Here is a 24,050-nt window from a genome sequence, read left to right as displayed (position 1 = left end):
AAAATCTTTCACCTAACTGTTGAAATACTCATTTCATTCCTTGCTCCATTTTGCCCCTGACAGCCAAACTGTTCTCACTACAGTAAAGTGATATTTTAAATAGTTGTATCACTCCCTTGCTTCAAACATTAAGTGCCTTGACACGTATTTAGAATAAAATCCAACTTTTTATTGTAGACTACAAAAGTATAAATGAGCGGTCCCCTCCTACTCTTTCTGAAGATTTCTCCCAGAATGTATCCTTCTCCCACTCCTTGCTAGGTACAGTACGAGGACTTCCTCTATTCCTAGATGGAAAGGTTTCTTCTACCCTAAGAACGTTGCCCTTGCTCTCTCCTCTGGAGGGAGCACTCATTTCCCCCCATCTGTGTGGTTCACACTCATTCACTTGATTCTGGTTTCTGTTATTTTTATTTTTTAATTGACTTCTGAAGTAGACTTGCCTTGGATAACCCTATGTGTAAAACAGCCCACCATACTTCTATCAAACTCTGAAATTATACTTTATTTTTCTCATGGGACTTTTTGAAAATCAAAATTATATTTTTATTCACATTTTTAAATGAATGGCTCTAGAATGTCAGCTCTGTGACAGCATGGCTGTCCCTCTTCACTTTCCCTTTTTTCTTCCTGTCTTCTTTTCTCCCCTCCTTTCTCCTTCTTCCCTCTCCTTCTTCCATCCTTTCCTTCTTTTTTTTCCTTACTTTTTCGCCTGTCTTCCTTCTTCCTTTTTTAACCTTCCTTCTAGCAACTCTTTGCATCTATCTACAGCACCAAGAACATTACAAACAAGTACATATTCTTACTTATACACATCATATAAAGAAACCTATGACACTGGAATCACTGTAAGTGAAACAGAAATTAGTTCTAAGAATTTACATGAAAGAAGTAAGCTAATGAGGACGTAGCTTTAAAAAATATTCTTATAGTTAGCTCAACTCCTCAACCACTTCAGTCACTCAAAATTTTCATGCAAGGGGCGCCTGGGTGGCTCAGTCATTAAGCGTCTGCCTTCAGCTCAGGTCATGATCCCAGCGTCCTCGGATCGAGCCCCGCATCAGGCTCTCTGCTCGGCGGGAAGCCTGCTTCTCCCTCTCCCACTCCCCCTGCTTGTGTTCCCTCTTTCGCTGTGTTTCTCTCTGTCAAATAAATAAAATCTTTAAAAAAAATTTTTTTTCATGCAAAATAACCCAACCTGACATGTCATTAGACATAATTTTCATAATGGTCTATTTACATAATAAAATGAATTTACACACACACACTAATGTATATGTGTAATCTGCCTATACAAAGAATAATAAACACCTATTTTAGACAATACTAAACTATAAATCACACTTTTTTTTTTTTTTTAGTAAACTCAATGTCCAACGTGGGGCTTGAACTCACAACCTGAGATCAAGAGTCACATGCTCTACCAACTGAGCCAGCGAGGCACCCCAAATCACACTTTTTATTAAGAAGGAAATGTGGCTAATTCATTTTAGAGAGCTCAAGAAGTAACTACTGGAAGAAATCTCTAGCAGGTTCATGTACCATTGAATCTCTGTAACTCATTTTTTGATCTTTTGAAAAATAAATGCTCACTAAAGCATATTGATAAGAGAAAGATAATTGCTTATGGCATAAATTGTAAACAATGTATTGGGAAGATAAATAATATTTGTTTGCTTTGAAAAGCAAATAATATTTATTGTACAGCCTTCAGAATCTAATTTTCATGAGTAATAATCCTTTTCTTTTTAGTCTGACTGCAAAAAAAAATCAACTTATATATAAAATTAAAGAAAATGGAAAAACAAAGGATAGCATGATGAGCCCTTATTTATACTCCCAAGTATGAAAAGGAAAAAGAAAAATAACAACAAACCCCTGCCCCCAAATCTTGAATTTCCTCTCTTTCATAGTAATCAGTATTTATCTCTCTGGCTTTCAGTTGGTATATATATATTAGTGATGATCCTGAATTTGATTAATTATAAAGATTGACTTATTGATATGGGGGAAAAGTCTGGACGGCTGATAACTTATTTTCAAAATGGAATTTAATGGCCTTTTTTGGTCATATTCAAATAATTAATTTAGGTAGTTAAGGTAAACATAAAAAAAAAAAATTTATGGAAAAATGTTCTATGCTGCTACTGAAAGCCAGACTAATGCAGAATGAACTCTACCTACATATTTTTCTTTTTATTCTATGTTACTCTTTCTATCTATGTATCTATGCATCTATATATCTATGTATCTATATATCTCTCTATCTAGTCTGGCTACCTACCTCCTAACTACTGAGAAGCATTCTAGGCTCTAGGGAGCCTATGGTACCTGTGCCTTTGAAAGAGTCAGACAGTAAATACCAATAGAAATATAGTACGTTAAGGAAAGTTACATGATAAAAGAAAAAATGCAGACTGGTTTGGGGTGAGCTATGGATTTACTATAAAATGGCCAAGGGGAGCCTTTAATAAAGTAACAGTTGAAATGTGACCAAAATGGAGTGAGGGAGTGAATTGTGATAAAGCCTGAGAAATGGCTCTTAGCAAACACCTACTCTTTTGTTTTTGTTTTTGTTTTTTGTTTCAAGTTTTTATTTAAATTCCAGTTAGTTAACATATAGTGTAATATTAGTTCCAGGAGTAGAATTTAGTGATTCACCACTTACATACAACTCCCAGTGCTCATCACAAGTGCCCTCTTGAATCCTCACCACCCATTGAGCCCATCCCCCACCCACCACCCCTCCAGCAACCCTCAGTTTGTTCTCTATAGTTAAGAGTATGTTTTAGGGATCAAACACCTACTCTTAATGGCCTTGATTAGTTCATATTTTTCTTAACATTTTCTCTAACTTATTTTTATTAGAATTTGTAGCAGTTTAAAAGTACTTCCAAATTTAGCTTTTATTCTCATTAAATTGGGTAATCAATTGGATGTCTTTTAAATAAACTGTACTTAATTCAGCTCACAAATTTGGTAAATTTATCAGTAGGACCATCTGGGCTGTATGTTTTATGAGAGCAGGAGAAAGACTTGATCATTGATTACACATCATTAGTATTTTGGATTATTCTGCAGACTTTCAGTTTCTAGTAGTATAGTGATATAATTAAACAGAGTGAAAAATAACCAAGAATTTTATCATGAGAACAGTAGTCCTCTAACCCAATCCACCTCACCCTATTCTCAGCTCCATTCCTCAGACCAAGCCATCTTTTCATAAATTTTAACAATATTTCATTATCATAAAAATTAAAATAATAAAAGTTCATAAACAATATTATAATAATACAACACTTTGTTATGAAAATATTAGGGAAATGTTCAAGCATATACAAAAGTAGAGATAGTAGTATAATGTCCCCAGTATGTTCTTTAGTCAGTTTTAACTACGATCATTTCATGGCTAATCTTATATTCTTTATGTTCCACCCACTCCCTTCCCTCAACAACCATAAAATTTACTTTGAAACAAAGATAAAGCATCATCATTTGTCCTTTAAATATTTCTGCATGTATCTCTATAGATAATAACTAAATTTTAAACATAACCAGTGTACCAACACTCCATACACAGATACACACATAAACACACACACACACACACACACACAAGCCAAAAAAAAATTTAAAAAAATATAATCAAATATCAAGGAAGTTTTTTGGGGCGCCTGGGTGGCTCAGTTGGTTAAGCGACTGCCTTCGGCTCAGGTCATGATCCTGGAGTCCCGGGATCGAGTCCCACATCGGGCTCCCTGCTCAGCAGGGAGTCTGCTTCTCCCTCTGACCCTCATGATCTCTCTATCTCATTCTCTCTCTCAAATAAATAAATAAAATCTTAAAAAAATATATTATAAAAAAACAAATATCAAGGAAGTTTTCTCTGATTGTCCTCAACATTTAAATAATCCTGTTTGTCCTCAAGATTTAAAAAAAAACTTATTGAATTGGGATTCAAACTATGTAGTCTGCAATTGGTTACTTTGACTCTTAAATCTCTTAAATCTTAGGTTTCCCCACTCACCCCATCACAGAGGGGGTCCATAAAGTTTCTCTCACCCAGGTTTTGCTGGCTGCCTCCCTGTGATTTTGTACCACTTATTAAAATTTGACCTTGCTACTTTAGTCTAAAGTGGTTAGAATTTTACTGTGGTGTGATAAGAGATTATTTTCAAATACCAGGGTTTGGCAAACATTTCCTATTAAGGGACAGATAGTGAGTATTTTTGTCCATAATGTCTCTGCCACAACTAATCAGTTCTGCTGTTGTAACATGAAAGCAGCTACAGACATATGTAAATGAAAGGATGAGGCTATTATCCAAAAAACTTTACTTGCAAAAGCAGATGGCTGGTAGGATTCAGCATGTGGGCCATAGTTTGTTGATCCCTGATTTAAACCATGCTTTTAGAATGTAGGCTGCTAAAGCAAACTTTACACTAACAATATGGTTATTAATCATACAGTGGTATAATTACTGAAGGAGGATTTTTAATATATTTTATTAGATAAAGTAGATAAAAGATAATTTTCTTATCTTTTAGTGTATTATTAAATTATTATTTTACTACCCATATTTTGTCTTTATTACAAAACAAAGTTTTAAAGCAGGATCACAGATTTAAACTTTGTTATATATAACCTATATGCAAATTCAGAGTTTGAAGGACATTTGGAGAATATTTGGACTAGGCTCCTCATTTATATATATAAAAAAAAAAAAACTGATGTCAAACAGATAAAATGACTTGTTAATTTTGAGAGTTACAAAAATTATTGATAATCAGAATAATATGTTTTAATTTATTTAAAACTTGGAAAATTAATTTTATTTTTTAGTTTTTATTTAAAAATTTTTTAAGATTTTATTTATTTATGAGAGAGAGAGAGATCATGAGCACAGGGGAGAGGTAGAAGGAGAGGGAGAAGCAGAATCCCTGCTGAGTAGGGACCCCCCCCCAATGCTGGACTCAATCCCAGGACCCTGAGATCATGACCCGAGCCGAAGCCAGACGCTCAACCAACTGAGCCACCCAGGTGTGCAAAAATTCATTATATTTTAAAAATTCCCCACTTTTGAACTATTGGGACTTCATGAAGATAAAAAGCTTTTGCACAGCGAAAGAAACAGTCAACAAAACCAAAAGACAACCGACAGAATGGGAGAAAATATTTGCAAATGACATATCAGATAAAGGGCTAGTATCCAAAATCTATAAAGAACTCATCAAACTCAACACCCAAAGAACAAATGATCCAATCAAGAAATGGGCAGAAGACATGAACAGACATTTTTCCAAAGAAGACATCGAAATGGCCAACAGACACATGAAAAAGTGCTCAACATCGCTCGGCATCAGGGAAATCCAAATCAAAACCTCAATGAGATATCACCTCACACCAGTCAGAATGGCTAAAATTAACAAGAGAGGAAACAACAGATGTTGGAGGGGGTGCGGAGAAAAGGGAACCCTCCTACACTATTGGTGGGAATGCAAGCAGGTGCAGCCACTCTGGAAAACAGTATGGAGGTTCCTCAAAGAGTGGAAAATAGAGCTACCATACAATCCAGCAATTGCACTACTGGGCATTTACCCCAAAGATACAAATGTAGGAATCCGAAGGGGAACATGCACCCCGGTGTTTATAGCAGCAATGTCCACAATAGCCAAACTGTGGAAAGAGCCAAGATGTCCATCGACAGATGAATGGATAAAGAAGATGTGGTAGGGGCGCCTGGGTGGCTCAGTTGTTAAGCATCTGCCTTCGGCTCAGGTCATGATCCCAGGGTCCTGGGATCGAGCCCCGCATCGGGCTCCCTGCTCCGCGGGAAGCCTGCTTCTCCCTCTCCCACTCCCCCTGCTTGTGTTCCTTCTCTCGCTGTGTCTCTCTCTGTCAAATAAATAAATAAAATCTTTAAAAAAAAAAAAGATGTGGTATATATATATATATATATATATATATATATATATATATACACAATGGAATATTATGCAGCCATCAAAAGGAATGAAATCTTGCCATTTGCAATGACGTGGATGGAACTGGAGGTTATTATGCTGAGCGAAATAAGTCAATCAGAGAAAGACACGTATCATATGAGCTCACTGATATGAGGAATTCTTAATCTCAGGAAACAAACTGAGGGTTGCTGGAATGGTGGGGGGTGGGAGGGATGGGGTGCCTGGGTGATAGACATTGGGGAGGGTATGTGCTATGGTGAGTGCTGTGAATTGTATAAGACTGTTGAATCACAAACCTGTACCTCTGAAACAAATAATACATTATATGTTAAAAAAAAAAAAAAGAAGAAGATAGCAGGAAGGGAAAAATGAAGGGGGGAAATCAGAGGGGGAGACGAACCATGAGAGACTATGGACTCTGAGAAACAAACTGAGGGTTCTAGAGGGGAGGGGAGTGGGGGGATGGGTTAGCCTGGTGATGGGTATTAAGGAGGGCACGTTCTGCATGGAGCACTGGGTGTTATATGCAAACAATGAATCATGGAACACTACACCAAAAACTAATGATGTGATGTATGGTGATTAACATAACATAATAATAATAATAAAAAAGAAGTATAATGAATGTTGTAGAAGATGGAAAGAAATAAAAAATACTGAAAAAAAATTCCACACTTTTCCCCTTCTAAAATAAAATATTTTTTGTTTTTAAACAATTTTCTTCATATGAATGTTCATTCAGATGTAAAAAGAGGGTGTATGTACTCTCTTCCCCATACAGGAATTTCTTTATATGAAATCCATTTACAGGATGAAGGGCTAGAGGGAGACTAAGGTGTCCTCCTAACAGCTGCTCTAAAAACATGCATGCGGGGACAATTCAGATTGTGTAAACCATTCTATATTATAATTAACATATAATTCATGGCATTGTTGTAGTTCAATTACTTAGACACACAAAAAAAATGGCAACTTTTTTTTTTTTTTTGCAGTGCTTTGAATACAGCTGTGTGAAACCATCATCTCTTGGTAAATTTTGTAAGATGTTGAATATATTTGCTTAGTTGTCAAAATTATAACGCTTCTACAGACAAAGATGAAAGAACACTGAACACCGCTACAGTTGTGGATTTTTAAACAAAAGAAGAGTGAATCTCAAACAAGGATAAAGAAACAGCATGATTTTTGTTAAAAAGTGAAAAATATAGTATCTCTATATTCCTACTAAGTGAGAGTATTTAAGATAGGATTATATTAGGTAAATATTTTTTATTGTGATGCTATTACAACAAATTAGGATATTACTGTAAATGAGTTTGTGTATGTGTTTATGTGAATTAATGTTTATTTTACATATTTATATGTATGATTATGTATATGTCTGAATATAAATATGTGTATACACACATATGGACAACATATCATTAATGAGTAATTGAACTTATTAATTAGTAACAGTGGGTCTGTTTTAAGGTGTGGCAGATTTTCTTACTTTTAGAACATGGGAAAATTTAGAAGGATTGGAGCTAAATATATTTGCATGCCTGAAAGTTTCCTTGTATTTCTACAGTAGCTGGAAGACTTGGATCATAGAGTACCCTTGTTTTGAGAAACTGAGTCTCAGAGAAGTTTAAAAATGTACTTGGATAACATAGCTAGGTAATAAAATGGTGGAACTGGAACCCAGGCTTCCTGGCTCCAGCAGGAGTGTTCTCTATATTATATTACTAAGTTGTTAGATCACATTTCTATTTGGAAGCCTGTCTTTTAGAAAATATACAGAATATTCTTCTGATCAGTCATAATTTTTAAGTTACTAAATATATTGAATTAGGCAGACAGTAAAACCACTGCTTAGATATGATAGAATAAACATTTTTTTTATGACACTGGTAGGGTATATCACTGGAGAGTAAAAGTCAAGTCCTTTGACTTCTACAAGCTCAGGCTGTTCTCAAGATCCAGTAGTAATATTTTCTTTCTTTTTTTTTTTTTCCTTTCATACTATGTTAAGTCTATTTAATTGAAATTTGAAAAATAGGCAAAACTTAGAGGCAGAAAGATAAGTGATTGCTGTTTGCTGGGTTGGGACAGGGATTGATTTTAAAGCAGTATGAAGAAAAGCCTTGAGATAATGGAAATGTTTATTTTTATTATGGTGATGGTAAAAAGCACTGTGTACATTTGTCAAAATATAACCACTGTTCACTTAAAAATTGATGAATTTATAGTATGTAAATATGCATCAATAAAACTGATGTTAAGACAAAAGATTATTTCTAGTTCCATGTATATTTCAAAGTACCATTGTGATAAAAAATAATTTAAGTTCTCAATAAAAAATCTTTGAAAACTTTATGTTCTCTTTTTAAGTAAGATGTATACTTTTTTATATTTGTTGTTTTATATACTTTATTGAAGGTCTGTAGTTTTTTCTCTGATAAATCTGACATATTTCTTATTTTCTTCTTGGATATTTTATATGTTTTGTTGCTATTGCGAATTACAGCTTTTTCTCTTCAGTAACTGATGTTGGGGAAACTGGACAGCTCTGTGTAAAAGAATGAAATTGAACTCCAATCTTATACCACTCACAAAAAGTAACTTGAAGTGGATTAAAGACCTGAAAGTGTCAAACTCCTGGAAGAAAACAGAGGGGAAAAATTCCTTGATATTGGTCTTCGCAATAATTTTTGGATATGACACCAAACGCGCAGGCATCAAAAGCAAAAGTAAACAAACGGGACAACATCAAACTAAAAAGCTCCTTCACAGCAAAAGAAACAAAGAACAAAATAAAGGGGCAACCTACAGAATGGGAGAAAACAGAACAGAGTATCCAAGGACTCTGATACAACTAAAAAGGTAGAACACAGTGCAACAGAAGTACAAGAAGGAGAAGAAAGAAACAAGAAATCTTGGCAACAGTGATTACTAAGAATTTCTCCAAATTAATGTCACTCTTCATTTCAATTAAGGGTGTATTCGGAAAGCTCAGAGAACATCAAGCAGGCAAAAATGCCAAAAACTATACCTGGGCATATCATTTTCAAACTACAGAAAATCAAAATAATCTGGAAAGTAGCCAAAGGAAAAAACACCCTACCTATAGAAGCTCAAAGATGAGAGTTATATCTGACGCCTTAGAAACCATGGAAGTAAGGAGAGTGGAGCGAAATATTGAAAATATTGAGAAAAAAAAACAAAAAACCACCATCCTAGAATCTGTATCCTGTGAAGTTATCCTTCAGATGTGAAGGAGAAATAAAGACTTTCTCAGACAAATAAAAATTGAGGGCATTTGTTTCTAGTACACCTGACTTACAACAAATGTTAACAGAAGTTGTTTATAGGAATAGAAAATAATATAGGTCAACTTGGATCTACAGAAAGGAGGGAAGAGAGTAGAAGAAGGAATAAAAGAAGGTAAAATAAAAACTTTAACTTTTCTTGTTCTTAACCTAACAGAAAACAGTTTGTTCAAAATAATAGTAACAATGCATTTAATTACTTATGCTTATATATACATTTTATATATGCATATATGCTTATGAATACTTAAATATAAGTGAAACAATAAATGACATCCATGATACAAGAGATGGGAGGAAGGAATAATAATATTTTATTATAAAGTACTCTTACTACCTATGAAATGATATATATAGTGTTAATTGAAAGTGGACTTGCATTAGCTATAAATGTACATTGTAAAATCTAAGGCAACCACTAGAAAAGAAGTGTAACTGAAATACTAAGAAAGGAGAGAAATAGAATTACATAGAATGCTCATTTAAAACCACAAAAGACAGGAAAAGAGTGGAAGACAAAAAGATTCTTCTCTCTCCAGGCAGCCTCTTCCAACATTTTAATATATTTTTTTCAGATTCATATACTTCTATCTCACTTTTGCTCATCTCCATATTTGAATAGCCTGATCTAATTTTTATTTTACTGGGAAACCAGAAATTCAGTATTGATTCCTTATAAATCAATCTGCATATTTTAATTTTCAAATTGAAAAAATTCACAACATATCATAAAATCATTTAATCATATTTAAAATATTCAATTACATAAGTCCTATAACTTGAAGGAAAAGGTTTAGTAAACAGGACTTTTTTAAATTTGATAGAGAAATCTCAGCTGTAAGATACAATAAACACAGGTATTCCTAGTAAAACATATCAAAGAATAGACAGAAATTTTTAAACATCAAACCTTGAATGTCCCTTTTGCTTACCATATCAGTATTTTAATTTAAAAAAGTCTTTCCAAGCTATTATATAATCACAATAAGTTTTAACTGGATTTAAAAAAGTAACACGGTGGGAAGAGAAGTAAATGTGTTTTAAAGAGATGCTGTTTTTTATACGATATTATTTCAGGTAATTTGCCATTTTCAGATTGTGACTATCAAAGTAGAGCATGTCACTTTCATGCGATTTTTTTTTCAGTGAGCTGGAGTCAAACATGACGATGATGCACAGCAGATAGTATTGTAATAGGTCGTCTAATTATTTCTATTAGGTACAATGTTTTAAATGCAAAATATTCTCAAAGAATAAAAATCAAACAATAGTGTTCCAGAAACGAAACTGATATTGAGTCAATTCAGCTTTCACATCTGTAAAATTGTTAATTTATTAATTGCACTCACCTGAGGAAAGCAAGTGATCAAAAAGAATAATGTAAAATCCACTTTAGTGCAGACATTACTTTGCAAATTTAGGGAAAATATAATCAGAAAACCCTTTAATAAGGAAAGTTAAATAATTCTAAAATTATTTGAATATGTGGGTTTTACTAATTCTCCATAGTGGGTTATTTTAATATATCTATTATTAAATACTGAATTCTTATTTGTCTGAAAGCAATATAAATATTAAAGTGGAAAAGCTTCTGGTGAATAAGGAATGCAGAAATCCAAAGTTATACACATTTTGTTATTTTAATTTTGAATCAAATCAGTTTCTGCAAGATGTTATAAAAATGAAATTAAAATTCTTCCGTATTTTTAAACATTTAAAAGTTTTTCTAGTATCTTTTAAACACTCATGGAAATAAAGTTATGACTATTTTTATTCAGGATTTCTGTCCAAAGGCCAGAAGTATTTAAAAGGTATAATATACTGGGCGCCTGCGTGGCTCAGTTGGTTAAGCGACTGCTTTCAGCTCAGGTCATGATCCTGGAGTCCCGGGATCGAGTCCCGCATCGGGCTCCCTGCTCAGCGGGGAGTCTGCTTCTCCCTCTGACCCTCCCCCCTCTCATGCTCTCTCTCTCATTCTCTCTCTCAAATAAATAAATAAAAAATTTAAAAAAAAAAAAAAGTTAAAAGGTATAGTATCCTATGTCAGGGAGTAAAAACATACTAAGGCCCAAACTGTAGTCTTTTGAATGAATACTAAAGACATTAAAGCAAGCGAGGGAATTGCAAATCTGAGTAAGAACCCTAACAGTTTAACCTAAGTTATATAGGGTAGTCACATTACTAAATGTTTTTTATGAACTACCTCATTTCATCTGCATTACCTCACTTAGAAATAGATTTTATTACCTGTGTAGAGAGATATCACTAAGACTCAGATAGATTAAATAATTCACATTACAAAAATGGCAGAAAAGTATGAGAATCAGAATTCATCATAAGTGATCTTGCCAACAGTGTGACAAGTGATCTTGTCTCCTTTTGACAAGGAGATGATCTAGAGAAATTAGAATGAGTCTGTTGAGGATGGGGAAATATTCAAATGGAAAAATTTCCATTTTGGGAGATTATTTTCTGAATTCAAATTTCCGTTGTTTTTTGTTTTTGCTTTTGTAAGTAGACTCCACCCCCAACATGGGGCTTGAACTCACAACCTTGAGATCAAGAGTCTCATGCTCTACCAACTGACCCAGCCAGGTACCCCATGAAGTCAAATTTCTATGAGTATTATTATGAAATGCCTGTTTCTCTTAACCCAGTATTTGAAAGCAACACATGTAAAAATGACAAACATTTAATGTTGCATTTTGACAAATAGTCATTTTTAAAAGAAAGGGCAAAGGGTCTCTTTTTTCTTCTTCATTTTTCTCAACCGGAAAATATACAAAATTTAAATATTGTGGAACTATATAAATTAAAACATAACAATAACTCAAATATCTCCCAAAGTGTGTGTTTTAGCACTTAGTTATCATATGAAGGGAGTATACAAACATCAATTTTCAGCCCCACCCCTAATCAAAATGAGAAGGCATTCATCCTGATGGTGTTCCCCTTGAACACTAATAAATTCCACGTAGGTTTATAAGATAAATTTAGTTAATAGAGAGATCAATAGACTAAATTGTCAGAAGCTTTTTTTGGTAAGGTGATACTCATAAAAATGTATCTCAGAATATTGACTTTTGAATTTTAGTTATTTTGTCAGCAAATTAGTCGCAGATGACTGAAGAACAAATTTGCAGTGTAAAGTCCATGGACCTAGAATTTTTTTTTTATCTTTTGACAAAAAAAATTAAAAGGAATAAAAGTTGCAAAATGATCACAGAGAAGCATCTAAAAATTCGTAAATGAGGGGTGCCTGGGTGGCTTAGTTGGTTAAAAATTCGTAAATGAGCATAATAGGCAGTCAATACACTTATTTCTTTCTTATTACAGTATCAATGATATGCAATAAATACAATTTCACAAAACTGAAGTTGGGATTACTAACATGTGGGTTAACTATCCAGTTTGACAATCTCATTAATATTAAAGATGATGTCAATTCACAGCTAAGGCACAGCTGTATATAAGCCATATGTAGCATTTAAGGGAATTAATAGGGTTTTGCCACTTACAAGAAGACTGAGTAAATTTCCCTCTTTACAAATGAAGATGGGCATGATTTCACATAACTGGTTAAATTGTACTGAATCATAAATCAAGTGGCCATACCTAAGTTTTTTTTCTGGGCCCTGTGTTCTGTTCCATTGATCTGTCGATGTTTGCCCAATTCCATACATACCACACTGTCTTAATTACTGAGGCTGAACAAAAGTGTTTGATGAACAGAACAAATCTCCACCTTTATTTTTCTTTGAAAATGTCATGCTTATACTTGGCCTTTACACTTCCCTATAAATTAGAATCTGCTTTTCAATCTCTACAAACATATAAAATGACTACAATCTAAAAAAAAAAAAATACTAGAATTGCCGATTGAATTGCCTTGAAATCACTGATAAATTTTCATTAAATTGACATCTTTACAGTAAGGAAATTTTTAAACAATGATTATGCTATATCTGAAGAAATTTTTAGGTCTTCCTAATTATTTCTCAATTTATTTAATTGTTTTTCACATGGAAGTTTTTGGACAGCTTTTCTTGAATGTATTCCTAAGTATTTGATCTTTTTTGTTTTATTTTCAACAGCTTTATTGAGGTATAATTGATATACAAAGAACTGCACATATTTAATCTGTGCAATTTGATGAGTTTGGACATATGCAAATACCCATGATGCCATCACCGCTATCAAGGTATTAGACATATCCAACACCTCCCAAATTTTCTTTGTGTTCCTATGTGTGTGCATGTGTGTTAAGAACACTTGAGATCTAGGGCGCCTGGGTGGCTCAGTTGGTTAAGCAACTGCCTTCGGCTGAGGTCATGATCCTGGAGTCCCTGGATCGAGTCCCTGGATCGAGTCTCGCATCGGGCTCCCTGCTTGGCAGGAAATCTGCTTCTCCCTCTGACCCTCCCCCCTCTCATGTGCTCTCTCATTCTCTCTCTCTCAAATAAATAAATAAAATCTTTAAAAAAAAATAGGAACATTTGAGATCTACCTGCTTAACAAGTTTTGAAGTGCACAATACTGTATTGTTACCCACAGTTACTATCTTGTATAGCAGATGTCTAGAATGTATTCACCTAGCATTAAAGAAACTATACCCTTAGGAAAAAAAATCTCCATTTCCCCCATTCCCCTGCAACCATTATGGGGGAAATGGATATAAATATATAAGTATCTAAAGTATCTAAATATATATATAGTGAAACTCATATTTTCTGGTTTTCAGTGTAGAAATCATAAAAATATTTCATTAAATTTATCTCTTGGCATTTGCAATTGTAAATATTATTTTAATATTGTATTCTATTGGATTTTCTATACATCTATTGTTTGATGTATACAAATTTAAGACTGTTATTTATTCCTGTTGGATGCATCTGTTGTGTGGTATCAACATTAAGAGTTTTAGGGATTTTTTTTGTCTTGTTCGATTTTTAATTTGTACATTTATTTAGTATATCTTTTCCATTCCTTTGCTTTCCGAGTTTTTGTATCTTTGCATTTGAAGTGTATCTCTTATAAACACCATATAATTGGGTTTTAGTTTGTTTTGACTTTTTGTTTATTTTTCTAGTCTGGCCATCTTTGTTTTACAGTACAATATTACATTAGTATGTGATATCTTGGGGTTTATATCTACCAACATGTTCAGTGTTATCTATTTATGGCACTACTTTTTTCTCCTCTATGTCTTATTTATTGCCTTCTTTTGCATCAATTGGGCATTTCCATATCATTTGACTTTTCTCATCTATTATCTTTAGGGTTCCCAATCTTTAGTTATTTTAGTTGTTATTCCAGAGATTACAATTTATCACTTTGTGAGCAATGAAAGAAACTTTCAACAGTCTAACATTTTTTCTTCCCAGCTTTTCTACTATTGTTACCGCCCAGAAAAGAGTTAACAAAGGAGGCTTAAGGCTGCTATCTTTAGAAGGGCCTGCTGCCTAGCATCTGGAAACTTAGGTTGTGAAATGCTCCCTAAATGGTAAGTTGTACCTCTGTGCCTACAGTATGATTTATAGTGAACATCTGCTTTCCTTCTGAGAGTCTGGTAGTTGAAAAAGGTATGCCCATGTTTTGCTTCTGATCAAAAACCTAAATTTGGAGTCTCAAATGCCCCTCTTTGAGTAGAAACACTGCACAAGGCTGCTGTATTTTCTCTGCTGTGAGGATGGTACACTCTGTGTGATCTCTCCTGGGAGGAAGAGGGGGCAGGAAGCCAGCACATGGATTGCTTCAGACTTTCCTGTGTTTTTCCCTTATTGAACCACGTGTGTATCTGGGGTTACTGTGTTACTATGTTTGTTGTTTCTGTAATAAATCTGAGCTGTGGGGCCAACTATATGCTGAGTCTGAATCCTTCTAGTGAATTGCTACAGATAGGGGCAGTCTTGGGCAGCCTGAAACAACTGCCATATATTTTATTTGCACATATGTCTTAAAGTCCACAAGACTTTATCATCATTTTTTTAAAAAATCATTCTATTTCACCCTTTCTCTGCCCTTCTTTCTTATATTTTCTATTGATCTACTTGGGATCGTTTTCCTTCTGCCAGAACTCTCTTTAATAGTCCCTTAATATATATCTGTCCTCTGAGTTTTTGTTTTTTCTGAAAATGTCATTTTTTTATTTAAGAAAAATATATTTGCTAGGAATAGAATTCTAGGCTAGCATATTGTTTTCCAGTACTACTGAAACTAATGATTTTTCCCAACAGCTTTTTAGGCCTTTTTTTGGTTTGTTTTTATCAGCAGCTTAATTATGATGGAACTATATGTCAGTTTCTTTATATTTGCACTTTTTGGGATATAAAAAATGTATTGAATCTGTGGTTGGATGTATTCCATCAGCATTTGAAAATCTTTATACCCATTACTTTTATAAATATTTATTTTGTCCTATTATCTATATTCTTCTGAGCTTACAATTATACATGTGTTAATTCCATGCCCCATATATCTTTATACTTTTTCCTGTACTTTTCAACTTTTTTGTTCTCTGTTTATATTAGGATTCTTTTTACAGACCATATAAATGTAAGTTTTATGTATTTTTAATTGCTTCATACTAACTCAGCACAGTGTCTTCTTGGGCTATAAACTTACATTTGGATGTCTAATACACAATGATGTCCATGGACTCATTGGGTTCTTTGTTTTCATCTCTCATGTTACTCCTTTCCTGACAAAATGTGAGTCTTTAACTGTTAATTTTTTCTTTGTTATAGTCTCACTTAACTTACTTTTAAATAAAATCACTTTAGAAATGATTTCCCTTGATTTTGTTTTTCCTTAATAGATTATGATTACAGGCATACCTTGGAATTCTTACAGATTTGGTTCCAGACCACCACAATAAAGCTAATATCCTGATAAAGTAAGTCAAATGAATTTTTTGTTTTCCCAGTGCATGTGAAAGTCATGTTTACACTATATTGTAGTCTATTAATTGTTCAATAGCATTATGCCCCAAAAAAACACACATGTACATACCTTAATTAAAAATACTTCATTGCTGAAAAATGCTAATCACCATATGGGCCTTCAGCAAGTCATAACCTTTTCGCTGTTGTAGGGTCTTGCCTTGATGTTATTGGCTGCTGATTGGTCAGGGCAGTGATTGCTGAAGGTTCAAGCGGCTACGGCAGTTTCTTAAAGTAAGACAACAATGAAGTTTGCCTAATTGAATGACTCTTCCTTTCACTTGAACACTTGAGACCATTGTAAGGTTATTAATTGGCCAAATTTCAATATTGTTGTGCCTAAGAGAATAGAGAGCACCAAGGAAAGGGAGAGAGATGGGGAAATAGCCAGTTTATGGAACAATCAAAACACACACATTATGTTCATTGTCATATGGGTGTGGTTCATGGTGCCCCAAAACAAGTACAATACATCAATGATCACTGATCAAAAATCAACATAACAAATACAATAATGAAGTCTGAAATATTGTGAGAATTACCAAAATGTTGCATAGGGACACAGAGTGAGCAAATGCTATTGGAAAAATGGCACCAACAGACTTGCTTGACCCAGGGTTGCCACAACCCTTCCATTTGTAAACCATGCAAGATCTGCAAAGCACAATAAAGTGAAGTGCAATAGAAAAGTTACGCCTGTAACTGTGCATAAATACTATAAACCTGCTATTTGAAATGCCTATGAATAGCTCTTTATAAACATTTCCAAATGTTTTTTATATTTTTATTTTACCCATTTTTTCATGGCTTAAAATATATTAATCTTCTTTTGTAAAATAAAATATATAAGTGATTGTTATCTTCAACTTGCTGTAAATACTAAAAGTATCATATTTCTTTTGATCACCAAAGTTGAAAAGATTCAAATGCATTTATAAAGCCATCTGCAATGGCCTATCCTGAATTAGAAAATTAATGCTGCACATTAATTGAGCTAAGAGTTGGCATTACTCATCTGAAATACCCACATAATCAAAAAGAATTATAGGAGATAATATATATTTGTTACTAAACATTAGCCTTTTTAAAAAGCTTTAAGATTTCTGTTGCATCTCGGCATTCATGCAATAAAATAATTTTACAGATAGCATTGTATAAACATAATGGCTTTGATCATCTGATTTATTCTGGTTTATAATATTCCATACCTTCAAGTTTTTATGATTTTATTTTTTTTTAAAGATTTTATTTATTTGAGAGCGAGAATGAGAGACAGCATGAGAGGGAGGAGGGTCAGAGGGAGAAGCAGACTCCCTGCCGAGCAGGGAGCCCGATGCGGGACTCGATCCCGGGACTCCAGGATTATGACCTGAGCCGAAGGCAGTCGCTCAACCAACTGAGCCACCCAGGCGCCCCACCTTCAAGTTTTTAAATTTTTAAATTTAAAAATGTCTGAAAATAAAAATATGCCATTATAATCCATTTTCTGCATGAACGTATGTTATTTATTTATTTATTTATTTTTTTTTTAAAGATTTATTTATTCATTTGAGAGAGCGAGAATGAGAGAGTACATGAGAGGGGGGAGGGTCAGAGGGAGAAGCAGGCTCCTCGCTGAGCAGGGAGCCCGATGCGGGACTCGATCCTGGGACTCCAGGATCATGACCTGAACCGAAGGCAGTTGAGCCACCCAGGCGCCCTGAACGTATGTTATTTATATACCTTCAGTAGCAACTGCAGTCTACAATCCATTTTGGTTGTTGTTTAATCAGGCTGCACTCTCAAGTTACTGTTTTATTGATGAGACAATTTTCAAAGGATAACACATTTTTAATCATATAAAACTTTTATCACAGAAGTGTATGATATACAGTTTTTGAAATGAAATGTAAAATATTTCCTCAAAAGTGACTAAATAAAAAATATTGAGGGCGCCTGGGTGGCTCAGATGGTTAAGCGTCTGCCTTCGGCTCAGGTCATGATCCTGGAGTCCTGGGATCGAGTCCCGCATCGGGCTCCCTGCTTGGCGGGGAGCCTGCTTCTCCCTCTGACCCTCCTCCCTCTCCTGCTCTCTGTCTCTCGTTCTCTCTCTCTCAAATAAATAAATAAAATCTTTAAAAAAAATAAAAAAAAATATTGAGATCATAAAGTACATAAAAATTTATAATCTACATTGCAAAAATGATAAGAACCTTAACTATTGATTTACCAAAATACCTACCCCAAACCAACTGAAACAAATCTAAAGAAACAAAACATAGAAGAAAATCTCAAACTTGAAAACAAGATACTCCTACTCACTCAAATGTCATATGATTTGAGCCAAATGATCACCATGCCGACACCCTATCCAAAGCTATTGCTCCATGGGGACATCTTCTTTACTCTGCTTTGACTCCAATATCCCATCCCATGAGAAAGTTCTCTCACCCAGCTCTGTCTTTGACTCCCTACAGCAGTCCACCCTCCACCATGTGGGTACCATTGTCAGCTCAGTCAGCCTCCGACACTCATTGTACCCGGTCCCTTTCTACTCCCAGCCCCTCACCGGTGCATTGTTTGCCTTGAGTGACATTGCCATCCTCAGCTGGGCCACCCTGTCATGTGGAAGACTTTCTTATTCCACTTAATCTCTGACCTCTATACACTAAGTTGCCTCCCCAAGTGGATACAAGTGTTTTCAGTCTGCTGGGACTTGCTTCCTTGTATTGCCTCCTTCCTGTTGCCATTTGTAAATATCTTTCTCAGCCTTCTCTGGTTCTGACGGAGGAATCTGGGACCTCATATTTCCCTCTAACTCAGCATGGTCAGCTACCTTATATGGCCTCACCTAAGATTTTTAGGATTGAGTTATTCTTGATTGGATGATAGTAACATATCAATACAAATTTTCAGATTTTGACAGTTATATTGAGGTTATGTAAAAGAATGTACTTATTTATAGGAAATAAATACTAAAGTATTTGAGGATGACAGGCACCATCTTTGCAACTTGACCACAAATTATTCAAGGAAATTGAGAAAAAGTAGATGAGGCATTTACTATATTAGATAATAAGCAATATTTCACTGTTTCCATGATTAAAATATTATGATAGTTTTCCAGAAACAAAATGAATAAAATTCTTTAATTTCCAGAGGCCTTTTGTCTAGCATTTAACTCTATGCAACTTAAAGTTTCAGATGTGTAAAAAATTCAATATTTTAGACCTCACAAACTGCCCATTTTCTCTCTCCAACCCCATAAACCACCAAAATAGCTGTTTTGTCTCCTCCCCAGCAGTAATCACCTAACGGGGTAAAATCTGAATTTCCAACCTCTAATGTTGTATATTCAAGCAAATTCAAACTATAACTTTCTTTTAATTGTTAATGTAATCATAGATAACCAGCTACAAAGCTCTAGCTCATCTTTTTGTACGTCTCTACTTTCCAGAATTTTAGCCCTCTGGTCCATGCTGCTTTATTAGCTTTTTTTTTTTAAAGACTTTATTTATTTGACAGAGAGAGACACAGCGAGAGAGGGAACAGAAGCAGGGGGAGTGGGAGAGGGAGAGGCAGGCTTCCCGCTGCACAGGGAGCCCGATGTGGGGCTCGATCCCAGAACTCCAGGATCATGACCTGAGCCGAAGGTGAACGCCCAATGACTGAGCCACCCAGGCGCCCCACTTTATTAGCTTTTAAATGTGTCTAAACAGATAACTTTTGTGGAGAAGTTTTGACTTTTTAGTTTATTTTAGTGGGAATGATGTTTTCCTTTAGTTAGTCCATACAACCTAAAAGTGGAAGTCCCATTTTCTAGAAGTTTGAACTCATTTCACTTCATTAAAACTTGGCTTCTTAAGGCTTGCAACACAACACTGTTTTATGCATCATGATATAAATTAACTATCTACCACATCCTACCTTTCAGATAGGTGAAAAATTTTATAAAAGTAAAAGATAGCGCACTTCAAATTTTATTTATGATGTGATACTAAACCATCTTTTTTGGGGGGGAAAGAGGTCAATCTTGGCATGACACCTGAAATATACATGTTGAGCATAAAATAGAAATGAGTTAGTGTACATAGGTACACCTTATTGGCATAATTTTTTTTAAATAATTTATTTATTTGTTTGTCAGAGAGAGAGAGAGCAAGAGCAGGGAGAGGGGCAGAGGCAGAGGAAGAAACAGACTCCAAGCTGAGCAGGGAGCCCAAGGTGGGACTTGATCCCAGAACCCTGGAATCATGACCTGAGCCAAAGACAGATGCTTAACTGACTGAGCCACTCAGGTGTCCTTGGCATAGTTGTTTTTTTTTTTCCCCCTTGGCAGAGTTTTAAAAGCAGTATTATTTTACTTAATTTTTTAAAAATTGATTTATGTAATTATTATATCTCTGTTTTATCTCTCTCCTAGGCTTCCCAGATTTGGCATAAATAAATAAATAAATAAATAAATAAATAAATAAATAAATGTGGCACATACGGTCAAATTTGAATTTCAAATTGAAAAAGAATCATTTCTTAGAGTATATATATGTCCATGAAATAATTGAGACATACTGAAATTTTAAAAGCTTACTTTGTTTAACTGAAACTCAAATTTAACTGAAGGTCCTGCATTTCATTTGGCAAACCTACCCCCTCCTAAAAGCCAGGAATATATGTTGGTCAGAGAAAATAAGTTTTGAAAAGACAATGGGTATTTCCAAGTCAATTTATATATAAATAGAAAAACTCAGAAAAAGCTGGTAGTTAATAAACCTGAAAAATAGAGATGTACCAAACCTGAATAGTAGAGATGTACCAGGAGAACAAAAATGGCACTGTGAAGAACATAGTAGGACTTCCAAAATTTTAAGGATCAATAACTTGTCAGGAAAACCCTGGGGGGGGGGAAACATAGTGTATCTAATAAAACACACAAGCATTATATTGATATCTAATGCCAAGTCCTACCTTGTTCTAGGGTTGTTTTAATATGCTTTAGTAAAAACAGGAACAAGTTCCCAATCACAATCTGATTTGACACTCATAGATGCAAGTAAATGAGAACATAGACTAGGGTGAGGATGAATGGGCGGAAGTAAAAGCAATTTCTGGAAGGTTGTAGTGTGTTAATTACCTCAAGTACTGGCATGAAATAACAGTGAACTTAGTTGATGGACATTTTAACTGATTTGTTTTTCATTAGCTATGCTAAGTTATAAGGTTGTGGTTTCCTTTAGTCTGTTAAATAAAGGCATTTTTGCATCAAACAATTTTGTATTAGAAGGAAATTTAAGTTAATCCATAAAAATTAGTTTCTCTTTATGGTGCCACAGTTTGCAAAAGAAGATGCTAAAGCCAAAATTCATGAAACATTCTGACTTTGAACTCTATTTTTGGTCATATTGTTAAGGAGTTTTTTCCTATGTTCTTAAGAACTTATAATTCCTTGATCACTTTACCTCTTTTATAGCTGTTTTTTTTTTTTTCAATTCATTTATTTTATGCACTTTTGGATTTCCTATGGTACCTTTTCTAATTGTTTTCCTCACTATTATAGTTCCAAATCCCAACATGCCCCAACACATCAACATGTGAATGTTCCTTCCAACTTACTAATACACAGGCATGAAATTCCCATCTTCCTCTCTCCACTTGAAAATATGTATGCAATAAAATCCTTTTCACTCTCGGGCGCCTGGGTGGGTAATTTGGTTAAGCGACTGCCTTCGGCTCAGGTCATGATCCTGGAGTCCCGGGATCGAGTCCCGTATCGGGCTCCCTGCTCGGCAGGGAGTCTGCTTCTCCCTCTGACCCTCCTCCCTCTCATGCTCTCTGTCTCTCATTCTCTCTCTCTCAAATAAATAAATAAAATCTTTAAAAAAAATCCTTTTCACTCTCTTCACACTTTTATGCTCTGCATAATTTCCACGAGGGGCAAATGAATGTAGGACAGTTATAAAGGCATAAAGTATAAGATTTAATAAATGCTCACATTTTTGGTAATTTATACAGTATGCTTACCTATACATTATTGTATTGTCACAAGAAAGTGTAAGATTTGATATTATATTCAGATGAGAAACTATCACAGTTTAGGTGACTTGCCCGAACTCATACAGAAGAAATTAAGGTTGAATTTAGGGAATTTCAAATACCTAGATCTACTCAGACATCCCTGAACACACTAAGTATAGATTCCATGGTCAAAATGCTAGATTTGACCGGATTGAAATCTGAGTCTTTCACAACCTCTGTATTAGAGGAGAGTTGCTGTTTACACGAAGAGCATAAAGAATAAAGAATACCGTAGGAACAAACTCTAAGTCTACATATATTAAGTTATATTAAGCAACTGTGCAAAGATAGGGAGCTCTTTATTCATTCAAAGATGATTTGCACATCAAACAACCATGATTAAGCATATAAAATATGTAAGGTACCTGAAGAGAATACATACTTGCCTCTTGAGAGAGTACTGGGATGAGAGAGTAAAGGGAACTTACTCTGAAAGATACTTCTCTAGTCTTGACAACCTTCTATCATGTCAAGAACCACACCTGGAAAAAAAAAAAAAAGAAAGAAAAGCCCACGTTTAATAGTAGTGAGAAAAGATTACACCTATGCTTAAAGCTTTGACATACAAATATGGAAATCAAACTAATAATTTAATGTGCTCAAGATGAGGAGCTGGATTCTTTCACTTTCAGGACTTTGTACTTGCAGTTCCCTCTGCATAGAATTCTTTTTCCTCAGATACCCATGTGGTTCTTTCTTTCTTTCACTTTTTCTAGGTCAGAGCCCTAACATCACTCTGCTAAAATTGTAGCTACTACCTCCATAGTCTTTATTAATCTCCCTTTTCTGTAACATTCATTGCTATCTCGGACACTGCATAGTCACTATTTTTTTTTAATTTGTTTATTCATTTTAGAGAGAGAGAGTGCTCATGAGCGCATGGGAGGAGGGGCCAAGGTAGAGAATCTTCAAGCAGACTCCCTGCTGAGCACAGAGCCTGAGGCAGAGCTCCATCCCAAGACCCTGAGATCATGACCTGAGCAGAAACCAAGAGTTAACCACTTAACCAACTGAGCCAGCCAGGTAACCCTACATATTTACTATTTTTATTTGTATTTTTTATTGTCTGTCTCTAGCATAAAAGCCCTAAAATCACAATATTTTTGTCTCTTTTTTATCAACTACCATTTTATCAGCACCTTGAAAAGTAGCTCCTCAATAAAGATTTAAGTGGATGAAGGCTGAAAACATACAAAAATAATTCAAAAGAAATTTAAACGAAATTATGATAGTCCATTTAAAATTTTTCCCCAGAGAGAGCCTTAAGGGGAAAGATGGCAGAGGAGTAGGGGACCCTATTTCAACTGGTCCCCGGAATTGAGCTGGATATCTACCAGACCACTCTGAACACCCACGAAACCAGCCTGAGATGTAAGAGGATCTGGATCTCTACAAACAGAATATCGCAGGCGGTTGGTTTTGAGGTACGAAGCAGAGAGCCGTGATTCCACGGGCAGATATCGGAGGATAAACAGCAGCAGGAGGGTGCCTGGCCGTGGGGATCCTACACCGCTGGTGAGCGACAGCCTCGCGCGCTGGGGACGGGCACAGACTCGCAGACCGGTAGCTGCGGGGAAAAGACTCTAGGGCAGCCCCCACCCCCACCCCGGGGTGGAAACCAGGAGCAGTGGGGTCATGCCTGCGAACTGCAGCCCCTGGGGCGGAAACCCAGAGTGGCGGGGTCACGCACACCAACTAGAAGCGGCTGGCGGTTTTAGAAGCACAAAGGGCAGAGACGTGCTCCGACTTGGAGGCAGGACTGGGAGCGCTGCAGAGGGGCA

Source organism: Neomonachus schauinslandi, chromosome 1 (genome assembly GCF_002201575.2).
Source record: "Neomonachus schauinslandi chromosome 1, ASM220157v2, whole genome shotgun sequence".
Lineage (NCBI taxonomy): Eukaryota > Metazoa > Chordata > Mammalia > Carnivora > Phocidae > Neomonachus > Neomonachus schauinslandi.
This window is presented reverse-complemented; position numbering follows the sequence as displayed.